This window comes from Nesoenas mayeri (assembly GCF_963082525.1).
Source record: "Nesoenas mayeri genome assembly, chromosome: 1".
NCBI classification, from domain to species: domain Eukaryota; kingdom Metazoa; phylum Chordata; class Aves; order Columbiformes; family Columbidae; genus Nesoenas; species Nesoenas mayeri.
The window spans coordinates 494559-519291 of NC_137541.1; the positions used below are offsets into that span (position 1 = coordinate 494559).

The 24733-nt window shown below is 59.4% G+C and overlaps 1 protein-coding gene across 1 annotated transcript in view; it reads left to right on the top strand.

Moving 5' to 3' along the window:
* SHANK3 (SH3 and multiple ankyrin repeat domains 3) overlaps window positions 1-24733 on the top strand; it is a gene marked incomplete at both ends in the record, with an annotated part of 330722 nt that overhangs the window by 214672 nt on the left and 91317 nt on the right. The gene's annotated exons all lie outside the window — the stretch shown is intronic.

Here is a 24733-nt window from a genome sequence, read left to right on the forward strand (position 1 = left end):
GCGATGGAGCCCCCGGTGGGGACCGGCCGTTGGGCAGGTGATAGAACTCGACAGGGACCGGTGGTGACAGCCAGGGTGACGTTGTGGGTTTTTGCGGGGCCTGGGGCGCGTGTGGCTGCTGGACACGGGGGGGCCGGGCCTGGGGACGCGTCTGGGTTGGGTCAGGAACACACTGGGCAGCGGGTCCTGGCACAGTGGGGTCACCCTGAACACGACGTTTGCCGTCGGGCGATAGTGCTCATGGAAAGTGCTGGTGGTCAGAGGAACCGCTGGCCATTGTCACCTGTGACGGGACAGGAGCAGATTGTGCTGCTGGGTCCCGCGGAGCAGAGTTCTCCCGAAGGCTGCGAGCAGGGCAGTGAATGTGTTCTGCTGCCCGAGCTTTGTACCCCACATCTGTCTCCGTGGGCCTGAGCGCTTTTCCTCTCGGATTGATCTCCAGCGGTCCCGCGCGTGCTTCTCCGGGGCTGTTTGTATCCGCGGATCCTGGAGCAAGGAGAAAATGCTGCTGTGACTCAGAAAACAGCAGAGAAGGCACAAGGGGGAACGGCCCGTTTGCAGCACGGCTGGGCGCTCCAGGCAGCCCCAGAGGGGCTGTGCAGGGCTGGCTGCTGCCTCTTGGCCTTACAGGGCGGGAAATAAGTCAAAATTGGCAGATGAGTCAAAATTAAGTAAAGGGAGGGTCGGTGAATGGGGTTGCATCAAGCCAGGTTGGTAAACAGAGCAATAGTAACATGAATTTATTTTGGCATGTGCAAAATAACACACATGAGAAGCAACACTGTGAGGTGCTCTTCCCGTTAAAGACCTTTCAGTTCTTTATAATTGCTTAGGAATAGAAATCTGACGTCGCTGTGACTTTTTTTAGAGCTGAGGCATTAGAAAACCCCCATGAAAGAGCAGGTCAGAAAGTACAAGTGAAGCAGTTGGAAGGCGGGTCCGTGGTGCCGCTGGTGCTGGTCAAAGCGCCGCCGAGCATCGGTGCCGGTACACACGCAGTGATGGCCGTGGGAGAACACCCGGAGCAGCCGCTCCCGTTCGGTGCAGCCGTTGGAGCAGCCGCTGCTCGGGACGGGATTTGGGGCTCATGTGAGTCCAGCCCAAACCTGCGAAACATTTGGAGCTATAACAAAGGAAACAAACCAACCAAAACCCCAGCACTCAAAATCAAGCAAACCACCGAAACAAAAAGGAAAACATAATTATTAGTATCTTTGTATAAATCTGTACTATACACACCTCTTGGAACCCGCGTGCAGTTCTGGTCTTTCAGATTTAAACAAAAACTAAGAGAAAACCAAGAGGTGCTCAAGGCTGTGCAAGGTGTTCCAGAGAGGTGCGGTGAGACAGACGGACACGCTCAGGCTGGGACGGTGCTGGGGAAGGAGAAGGGGACTAAGTCCATAAATGCATGGCAGGAAAAAGCAAACCAGAGGCAGCTGAGCCCGGGCCGCCTGTTCCGTGTTGGAACCTGACGTACTGAACCATGGAATCATTTTGGTTGGAAAAGACCTTTAAGATCATCAAGTCCAACCATAAACTCGACACTGCCAGGTCCACCACTGCCCCATGTCCTGAAGTGCCACGTGGACACGTCCTGAAGCGGGACGGTGGGCAGCAGACGGCGGGAGAGGATTTTCCATCCTATCTGCATTAACTTGGGCGTCTCCTGCTGAGTGGGGCTCTGAGAGCCAAACGCCGAGGGGTTCAGAAAGCGCCGCGACGGCCCCAAGGCTGAAAAACCATTCGCAGGCTTCTGCATGCGCAGAGCCCGGCTGGGACTCCGTAGCAGAGAGCTCAGGACCACCGGGCGCTGGTCAGGAGCGAGGTGTGAGGGTTCGTGTGGTGGGTCAGGATCTCCTTCCAGACAGGATCAACAGAGTGGGCTCTTCCCCATTTATTAAAACACTAAGCATAGAGGCGGATGGATCCCTGGAGAGCAGAACCGAAGAGCGAACGAGGGCGCTGGGGGATCACTGCAGCAGGTGGAGCCACGCGCATTGCAGGGGGGCACTTGCCACCCTCCCCGACCTCACTGGAGGCCCAAACGCGGGAGAGGATTAACATACTGACAGCGTTTGAGGAACGACTTACAAGTTCTTGAGAAAATGACACAGAAAGGACTTTAGATTTCAGGAAAAGCCTTTGGAATGGTTGCAGGTTTGAGTGGATCCCCTGTGCGGTGGATCAGGGAACAGCATCCACGCAGCTGGACGGTGGGTTTGGGCAGGGCACGTCATCTACTCCTTTTGGACTTAATCAGGTGAAAGGAAAGCTACGAATGTGTGGAGGGGTGTATCTGAGAGCGTGAGAAGGCACCGGGCTGTGTGCCGAGCAGAAGCGTGTGCTGTTGGGAGCCGCCGTTCCCGAGCCGCAGCATCACCAGCGCGGCCGGGGCCCGGTGCTGTTCTGGGGCAGGTCCCCCCGCTCTCCGATCCCCGGAACGTCGCTGCGGTTACAGGGGGACGAGGGCACGAGGCTGCGCCAGCGGGAGCCCGAGGGTGAGCGGGGACCGGGCTCAGCAGGGCCGGTCGGGTCTGAAACAGGGAGAGAAGCCTGAGCTTGTGCCATTCAGCAGGAGGCAGTCACAAGGGCAATGGACTTCTCTGATGGACCGTGTTCGGGGAAGAGATTAAAGTGATTGGAAATTAACTCTATGAAATTAAGAGCCCACTTTCTACAGGGCACAGCTGGGAAGGAAAAGAATTGGGAGCAATAGACAATTTAGGATTTATTTTTTATTATTATTCAATCACGGGGATTAGTTGGCCAAAGAGAGAGAGATTACAGCGGGAGCATCCGCAGCCATCTGGAGCGGCCTCCCCTGGGGAGGGCGGAGAGCCGTGGGGGGGCCCGTGGGCAGGGCTGTCTGTGCCCTGGGCACTGCGACTGACCCGAGGCGTCGGTGCGCAGGTGTGCGGGAGGTGCGCAGGTGTGCGGGAGGTGCACAGGTCTGCGGGAGGTGCACAGGTCTGCGGGATGTGTGCAGGTCTGCGGGAGATGCACAGGTCTGTGGGAGGTGCGCAGGTCTGCAGGATGTGCGCAGGTCTGCGGGAGGTGCACAGATCTACAGGAGGTGCGCAGGTCTGCAGGAGGTGCGCAGGTCTGCGGGAGGTGCACAGGTCTGCGGGAGGTGCGCAGGTCTGCGGGAGGTGCGCAGGTCTGCAGGATGTGCGCAGGTCTGCGGGAGGTGCACAGATCTACCGGAGGTGCGCAGGTGTGCGGGATGTGCGCAGGTCTGCGGGAGATGCACAGGTCTGTGGGAGGTGCGCAGGTCTGCAGGATGTGCGCAGGTCTGCGGGAGGTGCACAGATCTACAGGAGGTGCACAGGTCTGCGGGATGTGTGCAGGTCTGCAGGAGGTGTGCAGGTCTGCGGGAGGTGCACAGGTCTGCGGGAGGTGCGCAGGTCTGCAGGATGTGCGCAGGTCTGCGGGAGGTGCGCAGGTCTGCAGGACGGCTGGGGCTGGCGGCACGTCTGGGCTCCCCGCGCAGCCGGCGGCTCCGAGCAGCGCCAGCTGGAGCAGGTTGCCGGTCTCATGGGGGAAGGTCCCCCAGCGCCGGGGCCGTGTCCCAGCCCGGCTTTCCAGGGTGAAGAAGTTCTCTCTGTCTCTCATTGGGATTTCTTGCCCTGTGCCTCTTGGCCCATCACTGTGCCCCCGGGGTCTCTGTCCTGCAGCCTCCATGGGGCGCTGGCAGGTGACAGTGTCCACCAGCCCCTCCAGCCGAGAACCCGCTGCTCCCAACCCCCTCTGTGCCCCCACCTGCTCAGGTGGGTTGGGTGAGCAAATCCGTAATGCAAGGGTGGTAAAACCACCTCTAGATCCTTGGGATGGCACCAGTAACTTGCTATTTCTTCGTTCCCCTGACATGAAGAGCGCGGTGCCCGTGGCTGCGCCGCAGGATGCAGTTCCTGCTCTTCCCTCTCGTCTCTGGGTCCCCACAGGGCTCACCCCTGGTGCCGGTGGGGCCATAGCTTGTACTCCCCATCGATCCCAGCTCCTTACCTGCTGTCCCAATTTAACCCCAGCCCGCAGTGGGTACCACACAGCCGCTCGCTCACCCCCCCAGCAGGATGGGGGCAGAGCACGGGAAGGGTAACAGTGAGAAAGCCCATGGGCAGAGATAAGAACAGTTTAAAATTGAAGTAAAGTAATAATAATTTGTAATTAAAAGGAGAATAAGAGGGAGAAGTAAAGCCCAAGAAAGACAAGTGATGCAAGTGGAGTCTCCTTCTGTGAGCCATTCCAGCCCTGGGATCCTGTGTGATCTGCTCTGGGCCCCTGCGGGAGCAGGTGGGGCTGGGGACCCGCAGAGCTCCCGCAGCACTAACAGCCGGGGGGCTGTGCAGTGACAAGTGTTGCTCACACAACCAGCCCATGCCCAGCCCCCCCTGGGCAGCAGCTCCCTGGCCAGCTGTGCCCTGGTGTGTGTACTGAGCGTGGCGTCAGTGGTGTGGGGTGTCCCAGCTGTCCCAGGTGTCCCCTCCCAGCTCCCCGTGTCCCCAGCACCGGCTGTGGGGAGCAGCAGAACAGCCCTTGGTGCTGGGTGAGCGCTGCTCAGCGGTGGCTGAACCGTCGCGGTGCCAGCAGAAGTGTTTCAGCACCGATCCAAACACAGCCCCGGAGAAAATTCACTGGATCCCAGGCATCCCCAGTGCACTGCACCCCACACCAGGACCCCAGTTTCCCCGCACCCGGTGTCCCGGGGCCCGACGGAGCCGGGGGGACACGAGCAAAGAGCTGATTCCCCTTGTTCCAGAGCAAACCAAGCGGAAGGAGCCGCTCTGGGTCTCCTCGAGCGGTTCCTGGCTGCGTGTGCTCTGAGACAGGTTCCTCCAGCCTTGTCCGTTCAGCCCCGGCTGTTGTTTGGGACACTGGGGTGTGTGGGCAGGCTGGACCAGCCCCGTTCTGCCCTGCCCGTTGTGGTCTGGAGCCGGGAGCCGCATCGGCTTGTCCTGTCGTTCTGTCGGGTGGTGACTCATTAGCAAGGCCGGGGAGAAGCCGCGTTACAGCCGGGCTTGGCGAGAGCAGGGACGGGGCCGCGGTGACCGGCACCGGGAACCCCCGCAGAGGAGCTTTGTGCTCGGAAACAGGGAGGGGCCGGGGCCGGCTCTGGTTCTGCCGGGGCTGCTGCTCGGGGGGCGGCAGCAGGTCCGCAGAGGCGCCTTTGCCGGGGGACAGGCTGCGCGCTGTTGGGAAACGGGAGTTTGCAGCCTCCATTTCTATAGCAACAGCACAGGTGTGGAAGCAGAAAATTAAATCTGTTCTTGAAAAGGCTTCTGTATAATCCCACTTGTCAAATTAACATGCCTTCAGAATAGTCTTTTTAAGATCTCTTGGTGAGCAGTGTCTTCTGGGACCGCTTAGCTCTCTGGCAGCGGGCTTGGAGAACGCGGGGAGCAGTGAGCTCCCCCGGGGCCGAGCTTTGCCGCCAGCCCGGGGCCGGGGCGCTCGGCTCCTGCAAATCAGGAGCTCGGAGCTGCTGGGTAATAGGAGGCTTTGTGGCCGCTTTTATTCAAGAACCAGGAGCGGGTAATGACATAATGAAGCGATGGAAGCAGAGTGCGGGCAGCGCCAGCTGTTGGAGCTGCTCGTTAAAGAGGAAAGGGCATTGGGAAGGGGAACTGTTATGCTAAGCCCCTTCCTTCTCTTGTTTAAAAACATATTCAGGACAAGTGGTTACCTGTTTGAAAAGCAAGCCGTGGGAAACGGGTGAACAATCTGCCCTAAAATCATTTTCCGGCTGCAGAAAAGTTCGCGGGGTTTCCCTTCGGCTTTTCCTTCGTTCCGCGGTGAAGCGCCGGGTGTCGCTGCCACTCGCCCTGCGGACGCTGGAGCCGGCGCCGCGCTGGGGCGGACGGCGGCACCGGCCTCGGTTTGTCAGCAGAGCGGCTCAGGGGCCCTGCGGGGGATTGGCAAAGGGTCTGCGTCAAGTGATGGACAGAACACAACCAGAACTCACGAGAGAGTCCAGCGCAGCCACCAAGATGCTGCAGGGAGTGGAGCATCTCCCGGGTGAGGAAAGGCTGAGGGAGCTGGGGCTCTGGAGCTGGACAAGAGGACACTGAGGGGGGACTCATTCCTGGGGATCAAGATGGAAAGGGGCAGTGTCAGGAGGATGGAGCCAGGCTCTGCTGGTGACAACCAGGGACAGGACAAGGGGCAATGGGTGCAAACTGGAACACAGGAGGTTCCACTGGAAGAGGAGAAGCAACTTGTTGGGGTGAGGGTGTCAGAGCCTGGCCCAGGCTGCCCAGGGGGTTGTGGAGTCTCCTTCTGTGCAGACATTCCAACCCCCTGGACACCTTCCTGTGTAACCTCATCTGGGTGTTCCTGCTCCATGGGGGAATTGCACTGGGTGAGCTTTCCAGGGCCCCTCAACCCCTGACGTCCCGTGGTTCTGTGAACTCGGAGGAGGTGCCGGCGGTGGCGCTGTTGGTCACCGACCAGCTCGTCTGCCTGGGACGGGTCCCCGGCGCCCGCTGCCCCTGGGCTGGAAGTCTCTAAGAACAGACTCCTTAGCAATGGGTTCCCATTGTGCGTTTTACTGCAGCAGGTTTGGGAGCCGTGGGTAGTTCTCAGCAGCTGGTGACACATACAGGATGTGACGAAATAAGAAAGAAATAGAAGATCACCTAAATAGCATTATATTCTATTTAAATCCAGGGTTTGACAGCCTCTTAGTTGCAGCTGTAGTTTACCCACCTGGACCAGAGGCATTAGAAAAGGTTCAGAGGAACCAGCCGGGGTGACCAAAGCGCAGATCACTTTCCATCTGCGATGACACGGGCTGGAACTCCTCAGCTCGGGGAAGAGACGCCCGAGGAGGAGATGACAGAGTTATATGGGATCGTGAGTAGGCAAGGAGAAGGTGAATATGGAACAATAGTGATTTCTCAGCACAAAGGAATGAGGTGGCACTCTGTGGAATTAGCAAGCAGCAAGATTAAAATAAAACAAAGTACCTTGTCACACTGCAGGTGATTAAACTGTAGAATTTATTCCTACTGCACGTTGTGGAGGCCAAAAATATAAAGGGCTTTGAGCTGGGAGTAGGAGCTTGCTGAAGAGCAGCTCTGCGGCCTCCCCTGCCCCCCCTGGCCCCCCTGGCCCCCCTGGCCCCCCTGGCCTCCTGGCCCCCCTGGGCTCCCTGGGCTCCCTGGCCTCCCTGCACCCCCTGGCCCCCCTGCCCTCCCTGGCCTCCCTGGCCCCCCTGCCCCCCCTGCCCCCCCTGGCCCCCCTGGCCCCTCTGGCCCCCCTGCCCTCCCTGGCTCCCCTGCCCCCCCTGGCCCCCCTGCCCCCCCTGCCCCCCCTGGCCCCCCTGGCCCCCTTGGCCCCCCTGGCCCCCCTGGCTCCCCTGCCCCCCCTGGCCCCCCTGGCCCCCCTGGCCCCCCTGGCCCCCCTGGCCTCCCTGGCCCCCCTGGCCTCCTTGGCCTCCCTGCCCCCCCTGCCCCTCCTGCCCCCCCTGGCCCCCCTGGCCCCCCTGCCCCCCCTGGCCCCCCGGGCTCCCTGGCCTCCTGCTGCCCCTGGTGCTCTTCCCTTCGCTGTTTGTCGCTGCCCGTTGCTCACGAGAGGACGCTGTGTCACCAGCCCCCGGTGTGCTGAGTGCCCCGTCCTCGTCCTCTGCTTCCCAAAAGGACATCAGGGAGGGGTCTGCCTCCCTCTGTACTCTACAGTGAGCGCCACCGAGCGCTCAGGACTAACTGCACAAAACCAGCAGCCTGGATCAAGCACGCAAAGCCACCGGTTCTGTAGAGGGTATGTTCTTGTTCCTTCCGCCCAGCGGGAAGAACAGGACAAGTCAGACCGTGTTGGAGCCGTTTCCTTTCTTCGCAGCCGCCTTGGGAGACGAAGGGCTGACTTGGTTCTTTGGACACTTTACAGCCATGGGACTTGGTTGATTTTGTTCCGCTCTGCAGTTCTTTGGTTGGTCCTTGAAAACTTTGTTTTCCTACCACCCATTTGGTGTGTGTGAGCAAGGTGTGGAAGCTTTCTCTGATGCTGAACGTTGTGACAACCAGGGACAGGACAAGGGGCAGTGGGTGCAAACTGGAACACAGGAGGTTCCACTGAAAGAGGAGAAGCAACTTGTTGGTGTGAGGGTGTCAGAGCCTGGCCCAGGCTGCCCAGGGGGTTGTGGAGTCTCCTCTGCAGACATTCCAACCCCCTGGACACCTTCCTGTGTCACCTCATCTGTGCTGGACACGTCAGAGCTTGGGCACGATGGATCCTCCTCGAGGGGCTGCCACCAAAACCTCTTGGTCAGCTGCTCGGTTATACCTGCTGGCATGATGCAGAAATACAGGGGCTTCCCCAGCAAAGTCTCTGGGACTTCACACGCCGTCCCTGACCCGACACGGCCCATCTCGCTGCACCAGCACCTGCGCTCCCTTCCCGGCCTTGTGCTCTGGGAACGTTTGCAGCGTCGTTCTTGTTGTTCCCTGACTTGGGACCTGCAGGAGCAGAATTAAAACCCGCAGCCCCTCTGCTGAGTTCAGCTCCCAAAGCGTTGGAACATCATCCTCCCCTTTTCTGGACAAGAATAGTCGCTTGATGAGGGACCCAGGACATTGCAGATGCCCTCGGTGAGTCACTGCAAACACTGCACATTTGTAGGCTGGCTGAGGATTCAGAATCATCCTGACAAGTAGAAACTATTGTTTGAAAATGCTTAGATGCAGTTCGGTAAGGATAAATGCAGATGATCACGCAGAAAAGTAATTGGCTGCGCAAATGCAGGAAAGAGAGAATGGAGAAAAAGTTCAGAAGTTACGGTGAATCCAAAGCTGAACGTCAATCAGCAACATCAAAATGTTGTGAAAACCCAAAGGTAATGGGATATCCAAACAGAAGCCCAGCAAACCCTCTCCTTAGCGCTGGTGCGGTGTAAATAGAGAGGCTGTGCGGAGGGCATGGTCACAGTCTGCAAATGCATCACTGGAGCACAGGGGTGGGAAAACTGCACCGCGCCGTTGGAGCAGGACAGGAGCCAGGCAGCAACCAGGACAAGAGCCGGGCAGCAACCAGGACAGGAGCCGGGCAGCAACCAGGACAAGAGCCGGGCAGCAACCAGGACAGGAGCCGGGCAGCAACCAGGACAGGAGCCGGGCAGTGACCAGGACAGGAGCCGGGCAGCAACCGGGACAAGAGCCGGGCAGCGACCAGGACAGGAGCCGGGCAGCGACCAGGACAAGAGCCGGGCAGCAAGCAGGACAAGAGCCGGGCAGCAACCAGGACAGGAGCCAGGCAGCAACCAGGACAAGAGCCGGGCAGCAACCAGGACAGGAGCCAGGCAGCGACCAGGACAGGAGCTGAGCAGCAACCAGGACAGGAGCCGGGCAGCGACCGGGACAAGAGCCAGGCAGCGACCAGGACAGGAGCCGGGCAGCGACCAGGACAGGAGCTGAGCAGCAACCGGGACAGGAGCCGGGCAGCAAGCAGGACAGGAGCCGGGCAGCGACCAGGACAGGAGCCGGGCAGCGACCAGGACAAGAGCCGGGCAGCAACCGGGACAGGAGCCGGGCAGCAACCGGGACAAGAGCCGGGCAGCAACCAGGACAGGAGCCGAGCAGCAACCGGGACAGGAGCCGGGCAGCAACCGGGACAAGAGCCGGGCAGCAACCGGGACAGGAGCCGGGCAGCAACCAGGACAGGAGCCGGGCAGCAACCAGGACAGGAGCCGGGCAGCATCTGGGACAGGAGCCGGGCAGTGACCGGGACAGGAGCCGGGCAGCAACCAGGGCAGGAGCCGGGCAGCGACCGGGACAGGAGCCGGGCAGCAAGCAGCACTGCAGGCAGGCGGGAGAACACTGCTGGTGACGAGGGTAGCGAGCGTTAGACAGGAAGGTCTGGGTAGTTCCTGAACGGTGTCTCATTGGTCAGTAAAGCCCATTTTAAACCAAGGGCTGTCAGCAGTGCGGGTGTGCAGGACTCCTGCGCGGGCCCTGGTGCAGGCACTGCTCCCCGTGGGCTGAGTGCAGGTTCACCCCGGTCAGCGCTGGGTCGGGCTGGGGCCGCGTGTCCCGGGCAGAGCCGAGCAAAGGGGTGTGTTCCACAGGAGCAGGTGCAAGGCATTTGTGCTCATTTCCGGAACGCGGGTAGAACAGGTATTACGGGAGGTTGTCAGAGGTCTCCGAGCTGCAGCTTTATCTGCAGAAACCGGAATTATGAAAAATGCTGCAGATGCTTACGGTATCTTCTTAGTGAATTTTGGTGGATTTTCTTCTGATTAGAGTCTACTGGCCCTTGTTCTTCCCGACAGGAGATAATCACATCATTATAAACAAATGACATTTAAAAAACGGTGTCAGATGCTCTTTCCTCAGCACTTCTTCAGCTCACAATAGCCCAGCTAAATAGGTAGGAATTACCAAAAATGTTTTCTGTTTAGGTAAAATATGAGAGAGAAGGGGCAATTACGTTTAGTTTTATTTCCTGTGTGTACGGGCGCATTACATTTCCCCAGCTATTGTATTTGATTACGAAGACGGAGAGGCTGGAGTGTCGCAGGACCAGCTGTTCTCTGGCTCCACAGCCCGCCCGCGGCCGGGTCTGACCGCAGCGGGTGACACCGCGGGGCGCCAAGGGCCGAAACCCCCGCGTTTCCAGCGGGCTGCTCCGGGGGTTGTTTCTGCCCCCGTGGCGCAGGGTGGTTGGCTGTGCCGGAGCGTGCGGCGCTCGCGCGGCGCAGGGAGCGGCTCCTTTCTCCTCGTGTTTCCCCGTGTCCCGGAGCAGCCCCAGCGGGCAGGGAGCGGCAGGACGGGGCTGCGAGCCGCGCCGGGGCTGCGCACAGCCTGGGCTCGTACGCAGCGCGGGGCTCGGCGGCCCCTCTGGTGGCAGTTCTGCCCCATTTCAAGGCTCGTGAGTCGTGTCTTGAAATCCAATGTGTTTTCTCAGTGTTGTTTGACAGCTCTAAAATATTGGAAGGATTTTTCTTTCCGTATGTATGGTGATCTAGATGCCTTTTGACCTTCTCTTTGATAGGAATAAATCCAGCTGGATTTCACATTGCAAGACTTCGTTTCCTACTCCTGGGATTTTCTGTATTGCCTTGAAGTGTCTGTTTTCTCACCATTCCTGAAGACGCCAGCCGGCCGTCCTGGGGAGCTCTTACCTGTGTGTGCGGAGGGAAGAGCATCTTCTGTTTCCTCTGCGTCACCTCTATAAGCCCAGAGATGGCCTCTCTTCCCTTGTTGCAGTGGGAGCTCAGGAGGTGGCAGTTTACACTTCTTAAGTTGTTGCTTTTCAAGGATGTCTCTTTCCCTGAGAACAGGGCCTGCAGTTTCGGTACTTTGCATTTACCTGCATTAGGATCTCTTGTTGTCCGGAGTGCTGGGCGCCGCAGCCGGGCCGCCCTGACGAGCGCTCCTCTGCGGTGGCGCCGCTCCTCGTATCCTCCTCAGACACAAAGGTCTCCTGTTCCCAAATGGGGATTTACGCTGTTGTTCACCAGCTGGATGTGGTTCATTATCCCGGTTCCCGTGGGGCCAGCCCTGGTGCTGCCGCGGTGACGGGGACACGGCCCCGGGGGTGCCGGGGTTGGGCAGCTGGTGCAGCCTGGCCTGCGGTACCACCAGGCTGGTGCTGGGGGGCCGCACTACGGACCAGATTGTCCTGTGGGGCCGCAGTACGGACCAGACTGGTGCTGTGGGGCTCAGAGCTGCCTGGGCCACAGTACGGACCGGAGCTGGTGCTGTGGGGCCACAGTGTGGACCAGATTGTCCTGTGGGGCCACAGTATGGACCAGGCTGGTGCTATAGGGCCACAGTATGGACCAGACTGGTGCTGTGCAGCTCCGAGCTGCCCGGGCCGTGGCTCCTGCCTCGGACTGTGTTGTCCGGCCTCTGAGCACCCTGACGGCTCCGGCCAGACGCTGCGCTGTGCGGAGTTAACTCGTACGGCGGTACCAAACCCTCGGGCTGCGGCACAGGCTCTCCTGCGGTTGCCACCGGTGGCACTTCCCATTCCCTCTTCCCACGAAGCCGCATTCTGTTAACTGACGCAGGACTGGAGTCAGGCTGGTTGGTGGTAGTTCTTGTGGCGTTCCTGGCAGTGCTGCCAGGGCCTGGGATTTCTCGAGTTTCCAGAATTTCCTAAATAGTGACGTGTGTTACCGAGACAGGTCTTTAACTGATTGCTCTAAAGGTCTTCAGAGTGAAGCATTCTGGCTTCCGAATGTGACACGCTTCATTTTAACAGCCGCTGGCTCGTGCTCCGTGGAGCGCCGGGTCCTCTGCTCCAGGCGCCCGGCTCTGGTGCATGGCAGCGCCGCCCCTCTCTGCCCGAACCCAGCACCAAAGCCCGGGGACATTTCCGTCCTGCCCGCCCCCGCAGTGCAGCCCCTGCGCTGAGCCGCGTGGCGCCCGTGGGCAATCTCCTGCCACGGCCGTGCTGCCGGGGCCGCGGACAGTACCGCTGGTGCGGGAGCTGGTGTGTGCTGCAGGGTGTGAATGCTCCTGAGAGGAGCAGCGTGCTTCAAATGCACCTTGACACTCAGCAAGTGAACAACACACATTTAGCTCCTTGTAACCCGTGCAGATTTACGTCACTAGAGAGCTTTGCGAGAGCAGGTTATCACAGTATCACAGTATGTTTGGGATTGGAAGGGCCCTGGAAAGCTCATCCAGTGCAATCCCCCCATGGAGCAGGAACACCCAGATGAGGTTACACAGGAAGGTGTCCAGGCGGGTTGGAATGTCTGCACAGAAGGAGACTCCACAACCCCCTGGGCAGCCTGGGCCAGGCTCTGACACCTTCACCACAACAAGTTGCTTCTCAAATTTAAGTGGAACCTCTTGTGTTCCAGCTTGATCCCATTACCCCTTGTCCTATCATTGTTTGCCACCGAGAAGAGCCTGGCTCCGTCCTCATGGCACTCACCCTTTATGTATTTATAAACATTAATGAGTCCCCCCTCAGTGTCCTCTTGTCCAGCTCCAGAGCCCCAGCTCCCTCAGCCTTTCCTCACACGGGAGATGCTCCACTCCCTGCAGCATCTTGGTGGCTGCGCTGGACTCTCTCCAGCAGTTCCCTGTCCTGCTGGAACTGAGGGGCCACAACTGGACACAAGATTCCAGGTGTGGTCTCCCCAGGGCAGAGCAGAGGGGCAGGAGGAAGGAATTAACTTCCCAGCCAAGGCGGGATCTGCCGTGTCCCTTGAGCTCCGTTAAAACGGGAGGGTCCTGCTGCAGGTCTGTTCTGAGCTGTCCTTGGGCAAACGCTGGCCAAGATCTTTATGCCAGTGGTGTCACGCCGATCATGCAGCACGTGCTCTCGGTTTGTGATGGCGCTTCCTCTCGGAGTTCAGCTGCCTGCAACTGTTCCAGCACAGCAACTCGTGACTTGTGCTGACATTACAGAGACGGGTGATCCGAACCCTCGTGATACAGCTGCTAGAAACACGCTTTGTGGGAACAAGGACTGAAAATGTGATGCAAATCATCTAGTCAGAACAGAAGTGCTGTGATCGCTGTTTCGCTGCTCGCCTGCACCTGCGAGCTGGGTCTGACCAGGTCCTGGTGGCCATGGGGGCCGGGAGATGTCCCTCGTGCCCGGGTCCCATCAGCACACACAGGCAGCCCGGACACTGCTGGCCGGGGCCGAGTGCTGTCGCTTTGGCAGTAACACAAACGCTTTGAACAGTGAGGGATGTTTATTGTTAAACGGCTGAAGATCACTGCGGACTCTGCGCTCGTGCATCCCCACGAGGAGTCCAACTCCGGGGCCACCGACTGAAGAGAGACACGGACCTGCTGGAGAGGGGCCAGAGCAGCCCCAGGAACGACCCAAGGCTGGAACAGCTCTGCTGGGACAGGTGAGAGAGCTGGGGGGTTCAGCTGGAGAACAGGAGCTCCAGGAGACCTTAGAGCAGCCTCTGGTACCTAAAGGGACCTACAAGAAAACTGAAGAGGAACTTGAGATTCAGGCCAGACATGAGGAAGGAATTGTTGGCCTGAGGGCAGTGAGAGCCTGGAACAGGTTCCCAGAGAGGTGGTGGCTGAACCATCCCTGAGACATCCCAGGCCAGGCTGGACGGGCTCTGAGCACCCTGAGCTGGTGCAGATGTCCCTGCCCATGGCAGGGGGATGGGGGGGCTGGGAAGGGCCCTTCAACACAAACCGTCTGTGATCGGTGTCTCCCCTGTGTGGGGTGACCCGTCAGCGCTGCTGGGAGCAGAGCAGGCCCCTGGTCACCAGCCGCCTGCAGACATCCTGTCCACAGCCACGGCCACCGGCATGTCCCTGCATGGCCCTGCAGAGCCCCTGGGGACACCGGCTGAGACACGGCTGACTGGGACGGACAGGCTGGGCTTGGTGCCCGCGGGGCTGCTGGGGCTGGGCCCGGCTGTGCCGAGCTGCACCCAGCTGTGCCAGGGCTGGAGCCAGCTGTGCCGAGCTGCACCCAGCTGTGCCAGGGCTGTGCCGAGCTGTACCCAGCTGTGCCAGGGCTGGAGCCAGCTGTGCCGAGCTGCACCCAGCTGTGTCAGGGCTGTGCCGAGCTGCACCCAGCTGTGCCAGGGCTGGAGCCAGCTGTGCCGAGCTGCACCCAGCTGTGCCAGGGCTGTGCCGAGCTGTACCCAGCTGTGCCAGGGCTAGAGCCAGCTGTGCCGAGCTGCACCCAGCTGTGCCAGGGCTGTGCCGAGCTGTACCCAGCTGTGCCAGGGCTGGAGCCAGCTGTGCCGAGCTGCACCCAGCTGTGCCAGGGCTGTGCCGAGCTGCACCCAGCTGTGCCAGGGCTGGAGCCAGCTGTGCCGAGCTGCACCCAGCTGTGCCAGGGCTGTGCCGAGCTGCACCCAACTGTGCCAGGGCTGGAGCCAGCTGTGCCGAGCTGCACCCAGCTGTGCCAGGGCTGTGCCGAGCTGCACCCAGCTGTGCCAGGGCTGGAGCCAGCTGTGCCGAGCTGCACCCAGCTGTGCCAGGGCTGTGCCGAGCTGTACCCAGCTGTGCACAGCCCAGGGCAGGTTGAGGGAAAATTCAATCACCAAATGGGAAACCGAATGTTTCATAGATGTCATTCAATAACGGGTACCTCTGGCATTCTGGAGGAGCTGTTTTCATCCTCATGAAATTACATATGTTGCTGTCTCCTGTGGGTTTCCTAGATCTTGTGGCAAGAGAAGGTTGAACCTCAGGTCTTGGAGGCAGCTGACTTGGGGGATCATAGAACCTTTTAGATTGGAAAAGCCCCTTCAGATCATGGAGTCCAACCACAACCCACCCTGTCCCTGCCCCATGTCCTGAGAACCTCATGTCCGTCTGTCCAGCCCTCCAGGGCTGGTGACTCCAGCACTGCCCTGGGCAGCCTGTTCCAATGCCCCACAGCCCTTTGGGGAGAAATTGTTCCCACATCCAACCTCAACCTCCCCTGGGCAACTTGAGGCCGTTTCCTCTGCTCCTGGCGCTTGTTCCTGGGGAGCAGAGCCCGACCCCCCTGGCTCCAAGCTCCTTTCAGGCAGGTCAGAGATCAGAAGGTCTCCCCTCAGCTCCTGTTCTCCAGCTGAACCCCCAGGTCCCTCAGCCGCTCCATCACATTGTGCTCCAGCCCCTCACCAGCTCCGTTCCCTTCTCTCCACTCGCTCCAGCACCTCAAGGACTTTCTTGGCGTGAGGGGCCCAGAATTGCCCCAGGATTGGCAGTTTGTCCTCCCCAGGTCCCAGCACAGGGACGGTCACTGCCCTGGGCCTGCTGGCCACACTGTTCTTGATGCACATCAAGACACTGGTGGCTGTTGATCATCTCGTTCCCCCTCTGCCATGACAGGGACATCTGCACCAGCTCAGGGTGCTCAGACCCCGTCCAGCCTGGCCTGGGATGTCTCAGGGATGGTTCAGCTACCACCTCTCTGGGAACCTGGGCCAGGCTCTCACCACCCTCAGGGCAACAATTCCTCCTCATGTCCGGCCTGAATCTCCCTCCTTTAGTTTAAACCATCACCCGTTGTCCTGTCACAACAGGCCCAGCTCAAAAGTCTGTCCCCATCTTTCTTATTGCCCCTTTTCAGTCCGGAAAGGCCACACTAAGGTCTCCTGGAGCTCCTGTTCCCCAGCTGAACAGCCCAGCTCTCCCACCTGTCCCAGCAGAGCTGTTCCAGCCTCGGGTCACTCCTGGGGCTGCTCTGGCCCCTCTCCAGCAGGTCCGTGTCTGAACGTCCTCTCTCCGTCTCTGGGACTGCACTTGTCATCCGTTCCCACCTGTAAACAATGAGTTAAGTCTGTCAGTAGCAGGCCTGAATGCTAATTATCCGCAGGATAATGATCCAGTTCAGCCCCATCGGTGATGTCGGGTGCAAACAGCCCTTCCCCTGCGCCGACCGCGCGGCAGCCCCGAGCAGCGCCGGGCTGCCCGTGTCCAGCTGCATACATTTGCATGTATGAATATTAACGGTCGTGCACAGCGGGAGTAACATGCTAACAAATCACAATAGGCTTTGGAATCATTTCGCGGGGGTGTAAGTGACCAGTGGAGCTGCAGGGCGGGAGAGAACCAGAGGCAGATCTGTCCCTGTCCCCCGGCCCCAGTGCTGGAGCCGTGGAGGGCGCCGGGACGTGTTCGGGGTCATTGTCCTGGAGTGACTGTTTTGTCAGGAATGCGAACTCACTTTCAGGCCGTGATTACCTGGATCACTTATCTTTCCTGTCTTTTCAGAGCAGTTGTCAGGGTTGCTGTACAGGTTCCCATAGCACAAGTATTAATTATCAACGTTTCCATTCCTGCTGCTCTCTTTGGCTTTTTCATTATATGGTCTTCAAATGCAATGCCTTTCCATCGCCTGGTTTGTTAAACTGAAGTGGTATAAGAAGCCAAGAAGTCAAAAGCATTGCATCTGTAGTGGATGTGATCTCTTTTCCGCTCGGCCATGCCTGGTGTCCAGAGAAGCCTCTGGACCGTCACTCCCGGCTCCAGGTTGGGGCTCGTTCAGAGTGTGACTGAGATGAGGTGAAACGTGGGGCCGGCGAGGCCGAGGTGGTGGCTGCAGATCTGCTGGGTGATGGATCCCTGCCCTGGTGTCTGCAGATCTGCTGGGTGATGGATCCCTGCAGATCTGCTGGGTGATGGATCCCTGCCATGGTGTCTGCAGATCTGCTGGATCCCTGCCACGGTGTCTGCAGATCTGCTGGATGATGGATCCCTGCAGATCTGCTGGGTGATCCCTGCCGCGGTGTCTGCAGATCTGCTGGATGATGGATCCCTGCAGATCTGCTGGGTGATCCCTGCCACGGTGTCTGCAGATGTGCTGGGTGATGGATCCCTGCAGATGTGCTGGGTGATGGATCCCTGCAGATGTGCTGGGTGATGGATCCCTGCCGCGGTGGCTGCAGCTCTCGGGGGATCTGATCAGCCTGGGGTTTTGGGGCAGCCACAGAAACGCGAGGTTTCGGATCCACGCGTTGTTCTGTTCCCTTGAGGAGCCACCGCGGCTGCTGGCCCCGTTGGTGTTTCAGCAGGGCATTGTCTGCCGTGCCTTTCCGTGCCATCGCGTGCCTGGGTCACGCTCACATTGGCCTTTGCATTTTCCGAAGGCTGCTTGCAAGCTCGGCGCTGTGACAGACCTGTATTCTTACCAGTACAAATGATGCGGAATAAGTGCGTTTGTGGAGCAGGTTCCTGAAGGAGAGACGCGGGGCTGCCTGCAGCCCGTTCGGGGTGTGTAGGTGCGGGAGCGAAGGGCAGGCGATGGGTTATTAACTAAAGCTCCGGATGTGCGCTGGCGATTCACGGCCCAGCGCTGTCGCTCGGGTTCCGCCCACGTCGCGCTGGGCTCGGAGCGCCCGTGTCCGACATCCGCAGCGCTAGGGCTGTGCAGACAGGACCCCGCTACCGCTGCTCCTGGCCCTGCCACTGGAAGAGGTGTCGTCGTCACCAGTGGCAGCAGAAGGAGCTGAGAAACGCGGGAGCTGGCTTAGTGAACTGATTGTTGTTCACATGATGTCTTTGCTGGTTGGAAACCCGCTATGAGCACTGAGGGTTAAATTACCAGCGTGTAAGGTACGAAAAAAAGAGGTTTTGTTTCTGGGTGTTCGTGTTCTAAACAGAGATGACAAAATATATTGTGAGAGCCAGAGTGTGTTAACTTTAAGTTATTCTTAATTACAGTAAGAAGTTAATGATAATTATTACAGAGGAAACGTGTCAGACCCAAGGGAAACAGCCGTTGTATTAGAATGTATTAGAATGAGGATATGGTGAGTACAACGTGGCAACGCGGGTCCAGGGAGCCAGGGTGGCGGAGCCGCGGCGCGGGGCTCCCCGGAGGCGCCGGCGGTCCTGCCGCGGCACAGCGCCGCGGCCCGGCCTGGCGAGCGGGCCCAGGGCCGTCACACACCGTACCCCCGGTGTGAGCCAACCTGTGAAACCGCCTTCGCGTGGTGCTGCCCCTGATGAGCTGGTGCGAGGGCCGGGTTTAACGGGCTCTGCCCCTCGCAGGGGGACCCCCGGGCCGTGGGGATGCCGCTCAGCTGGGCAGCTGAAGCCGTAAACCAAAACACATCATTCACTTTTTTTTTTCTGATTATGAAGGTGCTAAGCCATTCATTAAAGAGACAGGAGCTGTCAGGTAGGCCCATGGAGGATGTGCGGATGGACAGCGAGCACAGCTGCCACGGACACCCCTCCGTGCGGGGGCGTTTCTGCTCTCAGCTCGGAGCCGGCGCTGGGGATGGCGTGGGAGGGCTGTCCAGGGACACGCGGGTGATCAGAGCTGAGACACGGGCGTTTGGAGCTCTGACACATGCAGAGCTGCCTGCCGGTGGGCACAGCCGTTCGCGGCATCGCCGGGGAGTGATAAAGGTCCCCTCTGACTCATCTGATGAAGCAGCCGGTGACAAGCGCCCGCGGGCAGCAGGAGTCATCCCCGCGGATTGCCAGAGCAGCAAGGGAGCAGCTGCGGCGTGCGATGCTGCACACGCGACATCTGTACTCTTGGAGAAATTAAATAATTGCTATTGAGCTCTTCGAGAATTAGGACTAAATTGGCCAAATCTCAAGTTGCAGCTGTACACCTGGTACAATGAAAGCGTTTGTAGAAGCGCAGGGATAAAACGGTGCCTCGCTGGGAACCGTCTCCACTGGTGAAGACCATCGAGAATCAGTTCCGACACACGACGCTCAGCGAGTTGCTGCATCAGTCGCTGGGGCTTTGGTGCACTCGGGCCCGCAGGATGAGGCCTCTGGGTCAGTGTTTGTGCACGGCCGGGTCAGCGGGGGAACCTCACCCCCGGGCGTTGAACAAACTGGACACCGATGCACAGTGGCAGCAAAAGCGTTTTCTCCTGTGCTCACGCTGCGTTAGGGGTCGTGAGCTTCCTTCCTGCCGTGCTGAATATGCAGTGTCTGGGCCTTTCAACAGGCAGCGAGACAGTTCCCAGTGATTTTGGGACCTGCCCTGCAGCTCCCTGAGGGCGCTGTCAGAAAGCGCTGGAGTTACCTTTAATGCACACCCGTGTGACGTGAAGACACATTGTCCCTATCGTGGGCTACGTAATCATCGCTGTCATAAATAACTGAGGGAGAAAGACCAAAGCCGTCTGCAGAGTGCGGCAGTTCCCAGCGTTGCGGTCCCAAGCGCTGCCTGTGATCAGCTCATTGGACAAGCATGTGGCAGGAAAACCCAAAACCTGAGGTCTGGTGACCCGGGATGAGTTTGCCAAACGAGGAAAGCAGGAGGCACAGTGAGGATGGAGCAGCCACCGTCCCTCGTGCTCTCGCTGGTGACCTCCATCGGGGCGCTCGGTGGCTCACGGCGCCGGTTCTGGGTTCGCGGTTATGGGAATGTGAGTGGACAGAGTCAGCTCACCAGGAGAAGTTCAATACGAATCACCTTCTTCAGGAAGGTCCTGCGCTGAGTCTCCTTGATTTACATCTTACAAGGAGAAGCAGCGGTGACCAAGATGGTAAAGGGGCTATGGGTGCAGGGCTGCGCTCCAGCCGCTCGTCCAGGGCGTCTGCCGTGTGGGGTGACCGCTTGGCTCTTCGTGAGCTTTAACCTTGTGTTTCCGGGCGAGGTTTTGCTGGGGTGTTGCAGGCCAGACGCTGAGCAGGGCTGTCGATGGGAATCACTTCAGACGTGCAGGTCCCCAAGCACGACACAGGGCGGCCAGCGCGGTCACGGCTGATGCTGCCGGCAAGGACGGGCACCTTGGTGCTGCTCCCGGGGCCAGCGTGGTCACGGCTGGTGCTGCTGGCGAGGACGGGCGCCCTGGTGCTGCTCCTGGGGCCAGCGCGGTCACGGCTGGTGCTGCTGGCGAGGACGGGCGCCCTGGTGCTGCTCCTGGGGCTGGCTCGGGGCTGGCACGGTCCTGTCCTCGTGGCCGCAGCACCCGGGAGCGCGGTGAGCGACTCGGCCGTGCGGTGAGTTGGGACGTGTGCGCTGCTCCCGCGGTTTCTGCCCATGGACTCAGAAGTGGTGCAGCCGCGGGGGTGGGTCCGGCAGCCGCAGCTCTTCCCAACACCCCAGTGGGTCGTCTGGAGGAAACGGCTGAGCAGCGGGTGTGCACGTACGGCAGACGCGTCTCTTTGCAGCTCGGGTGTGTCATTTGGGAGCTGAGAAGGGCTTCTGCTGAGCTTTGTAAGGGTGGCCGCAGAATCGTAGAATCGTAGGATCATTTTGGTTGGAAGAGACCCTCAAGTCCAGCCATAACCTAAATCCAGCACTAACCCATGTCCCTGAGGGCCTCCCGCTGGCCTGGGCACAAAGTCCCTTGTCCTGTCTGGGGCAGAGCCGCGTCCTGGGTGACCGGGAGGAGATGGGATCGGGCACATACGTGGTGACGCTTCCCCACGCGCCCCGTCCGTGTCCAACAGCCCGTGGGGCAGAGATTGTCCATCCAGAGGAGTCCTGTGTGCACTAACACCCCAGGGACTGCCCGGCCTGGAGCTTCTCCAGTCGCTCCTTGATTCCGTGTCAATTTCTAGCACAATATCCTGTGGCAACAAGAAACTTGTCACCTGGAAGATGCAGCTTGTTCTGAAACTTGTGGGTTGATTTGCTGCGTGCGAGTCCCTGCGCTGGAGGAGGCGATGGACCGGCCACCAGCCCTGCGGGCACTCGAGACCGTGTCCCCGAGTTCTCCAGGTGCAGTGGTACCAAGCAGCGCTGTTCCTCGTACACAAAACCTTCCTGTGCTGTAGACAGCCGAGTCGCCTGCCTTTCCCCAGTTGTGTTGTGTTCCTTTCCGGACAGAGGCCGGAGTCGGAGCCACTGTGTCCATGTGGCGCTGGGGCGGTGCGGGGCGGTGCTGCTCCCGTCCCTGGCTGCGGGGGCACGTGGGGCTGGCGCTCCATGGGCCGAGTGTCACAGTCCGGGAGGGACGCTCAGCTCAGCTCAGCTCAGCTCAGCTCAGCTCAGCTCAGCTCAGCTCAGCTCGAAGCCCGTGACTTCACGTATGAGCAGAGTTCTTTCTTCCAATGTGCATCAGTGTTTCTCCACCGTACATTTCATCACACATTTTAAGGTCTTTCCACAGCTCCTCACAATTTCCCTCATCTTTATTATCCTGAATAACCGAGCATTATCAGCAAACCTTGTTACTTCTCTTTCACTGCTCTCTCCTCAGTGATCTAGGGCTGCATTGAGCAGTGTAAATCCTGGCACCGGTCCCCATGGGACTCTGCTCTGACCTTTCTTCTGATGTGAAATCCAATCATTTACTTTTATTTTAAACCTTTTAACAAATCTAACATGCAAAACCCTTCCTTTTTATCCCACAGCTTCTTTGCTTCCTCAAGAGATTTTAATGAGAGAACTTGACAGATGCGTTTGGAAATCTAAGTAGACTTCAGTGAGGCTTTTGTTGTCGGGTAACTTGGATCTCTTTTTTGCCCCGTGGGTCGTTCCCGGGGCTGCGCGGCCGTCCACCCCTGCTCTGCTCTGGTGCTGGTGCGTTGCGTCTGGAACAGGCCCCAGGTTATTGGAGCGTTTTCAACCAAAACCACATCAGGACAAACAAACCAAGATGGCATGTCCATTCCCGGGGCTCCCGAGCCAGCGCTGGGCTCTAAGGGAAGGTGCCCATGCGATGTCCCCACAAACCCTCTGCGCTGTTGGGGTGCGGGGGCTGAGCGTGGTTCCCAACGTGGCTGATGGTGACATGGAACGTTGGGCTTTTCCCCACTGGCTACAGAATCGCGGAGTTGCTGGAGCTGGGGAGGGACCTCCGTTACCCGCACCCATGTGTGCTGTATCCGAGAGCAGAGGATGCTGGGGCTGAAGGACCTTCCTGCCCCCTAGTCCCCCTGCCATGGGCAGGGACATCTGCACCAGCTCAGGGTGCTCAGACCCCGTCCAGCCTGGCCTGGGGTGTCTCAGGGATGGTTCAGCCACCACCTCTCTGGGAACCTGGGCCAGGCTCTCACCACTCTCAGGGCAACAATTCCTCCTCATGTCCGGCCTGAATCTCCCTCCTTTAGTTTAAACCATCACCCCATCACAACAGGCCCTGCTCAAAAGTCTGTCCCCATCTTTCTCACAGGCCTCTTTTAAGCACTGAAAGGCCACACTAAGGTCTCCTGGAGCTCCTGTTCTCCAGCTGAACAGCCCAGCTCTCTCACCTGTCCCCAGCAGAGCTGTTCCAGCCTCGGGTCACTCCTGGGGCTGCTCTGGCCCCTCTCCAGCAGGTCCGTGTGTGTCCTGTGCTGAGGACCCAGAGCTGGACCAGCACTGCAGGGGGGTCTCAGCAGAGCGGGGCAGAGGGGCAGGATCCCCCAAACCTGCTGCCCATGGGGCTGGTGACACAGCCAGGACTCTGTCGGATTTCTGGGCTGCAAGCGCACATTGCTGGGTCATGTCCCATCTTTCACCCCCAGCACCCCACGTCCTCTCCTGGGGCTGCTCCCCATCCCTGCATCCCCAGCCTGGGTTATACCAGGGGTTGCCCTGACCCACGTGCAGGACCTTGCACTTGGCCTTGTTGAACCTCACGAGGTTCCCACGGTCCCACCTCTCCAGCTTGTCCAGGCCCCCTGAACAGCATCACGTCCTTCTAGCAAATCAACCGCAGCACTCAGCTTGGCGTGGTCTGCGAGCTTGTGAGAGTGCGCTCGATCCTGCTCCGTCATTAATGAAGATGTTAAACAGTACCGGTCCCAGTGCGTACCCCGAGGGACGCCGCGCGTGCCTGGAGCCTCTGGGGCGAGCCGCTTAGGTGAGCTCCACGTTGGCTTTCCCCAGGGCGCCGGCTGGTTCTTGCTGGCTCCAGCGCCGGCTGGTTCTCGCTGGCTCCAGCGCCGGCTGGTTCTCACTGGCTCCAGCACCGGCTGGTTCTCGCTGGCTCCGGCGCTGGAGCGCAGTGAGCGCTGGAGGACAGACCCGCAGCACCTCCCCTCTGCTGGGGCACCGGAGACGCTCTGCTGCGCTCCCTGCTCCCCGTGCGCTGCAAAAATCACTTAGTGTCAGTCTTGATCTCTTTTGCAGATTGTTCCACGGATTCATGTTTGGCCTGTCATACTGTGTTTCTACATTTAACCTGCAAGAGATCACGATTCTCCCCATGTTCCTCATTTGAATGCAGTTTCAGCTTTAGGAAGGGTGTTTCCTTGGTTTTAATAACCTCCATTTCCCTGCTGTTCAGCTGCGCCAGCTTCTCTCTGTTCTCCCCAGTCTGCAGTGTGTGTGCTGTGTCTCCACACGGTGCCCTTCAGCCGTCTCCATCTGCCTCCTCTGCTGAAGATGGAGAATTCAGATTTTCTAGGTCTTGTTTTTATTATTTTAGAAATGTGCATTGTTCTTCCCTGAATGCACATTGGGCAGGAGGCAGACGGGACGTTCTCTAATCTTCCGTTGCAGCACAGGGAGGTTTCGGCGCCACGTTCCCAGTGCCCGTGCGAGCCACGGGGGTTCACCCCAACACGCTCTGATCTCACGCTGCTCCCCTTAAATACGAGCAGCGGGAACCCCGTGAGCTGTGGTACATGCTGAGGTCTGAGGTGCTGTTGTGTGTTACCTTATCTGCCCTGCGGAGACCACACCTGGAATATTGTGTCCAGTTGTGGCCTCTCAGTTCCAGCAGGACAGGGAACTGCTGCAGAGAGTCCAGCGCAGCCACCAAGATGCTGCAGGGAGTGGAGCATCTCCCGTGTGAGGAAAGGCTGAGGGAGCTGGGGCTCTGGAGCTGGACAAGAGGACACTGAGGGGGGACTCATTGCTGGGGATCAATATGGAAAGGGGCAGTGTCAGGAGGATGGAGCCAGGCTCTGCTGGTGACAACCAGGGACAGGACAAGGGGCAATGGGTGCAAACTGGAACACAGGAGGTTCCACTGGAAGAGGAGAAGCAACTTGTTGGGGTGAGGGTGTCAGAGCCTGGCCCAGGCTGCCCAGGGGGTTGTGGAGTCTCCTTCTGTGCAGACATTCCAACCCGCCTGGACACCTTCCTGTGTAACCTCAGCTGGGTGTTCCTGCTCCATGGGGGGATTGCACTGGATGAGCTTTCCAGGGCCCTTCAACCCCTGACATTGTGATTCTGTGATTGTCTCTGTGCATCCTGCTCCCACACCAGCTTTGCGGGATGCAGCAGCACCCCCAGCGGTGGCCGCGGTGCCCCGGCGGTGCCCAGCGCGGCTCAGGCTGCCTCGGCCTCCTCTCAGCACACACCAGCTTGCCCCCTTGCTGAAGCAGCGGCTGGCTGTGGGTGACGGACCTGAGCCCGTCTCCCTGGTTGCCCCGGTCCGGTGTCGGTGCCAGGTGTGGCGGTGCTGGTGGGAGCACGTGGCGGGACGCGGAGCCGGTGCCGTCCCGTTCAG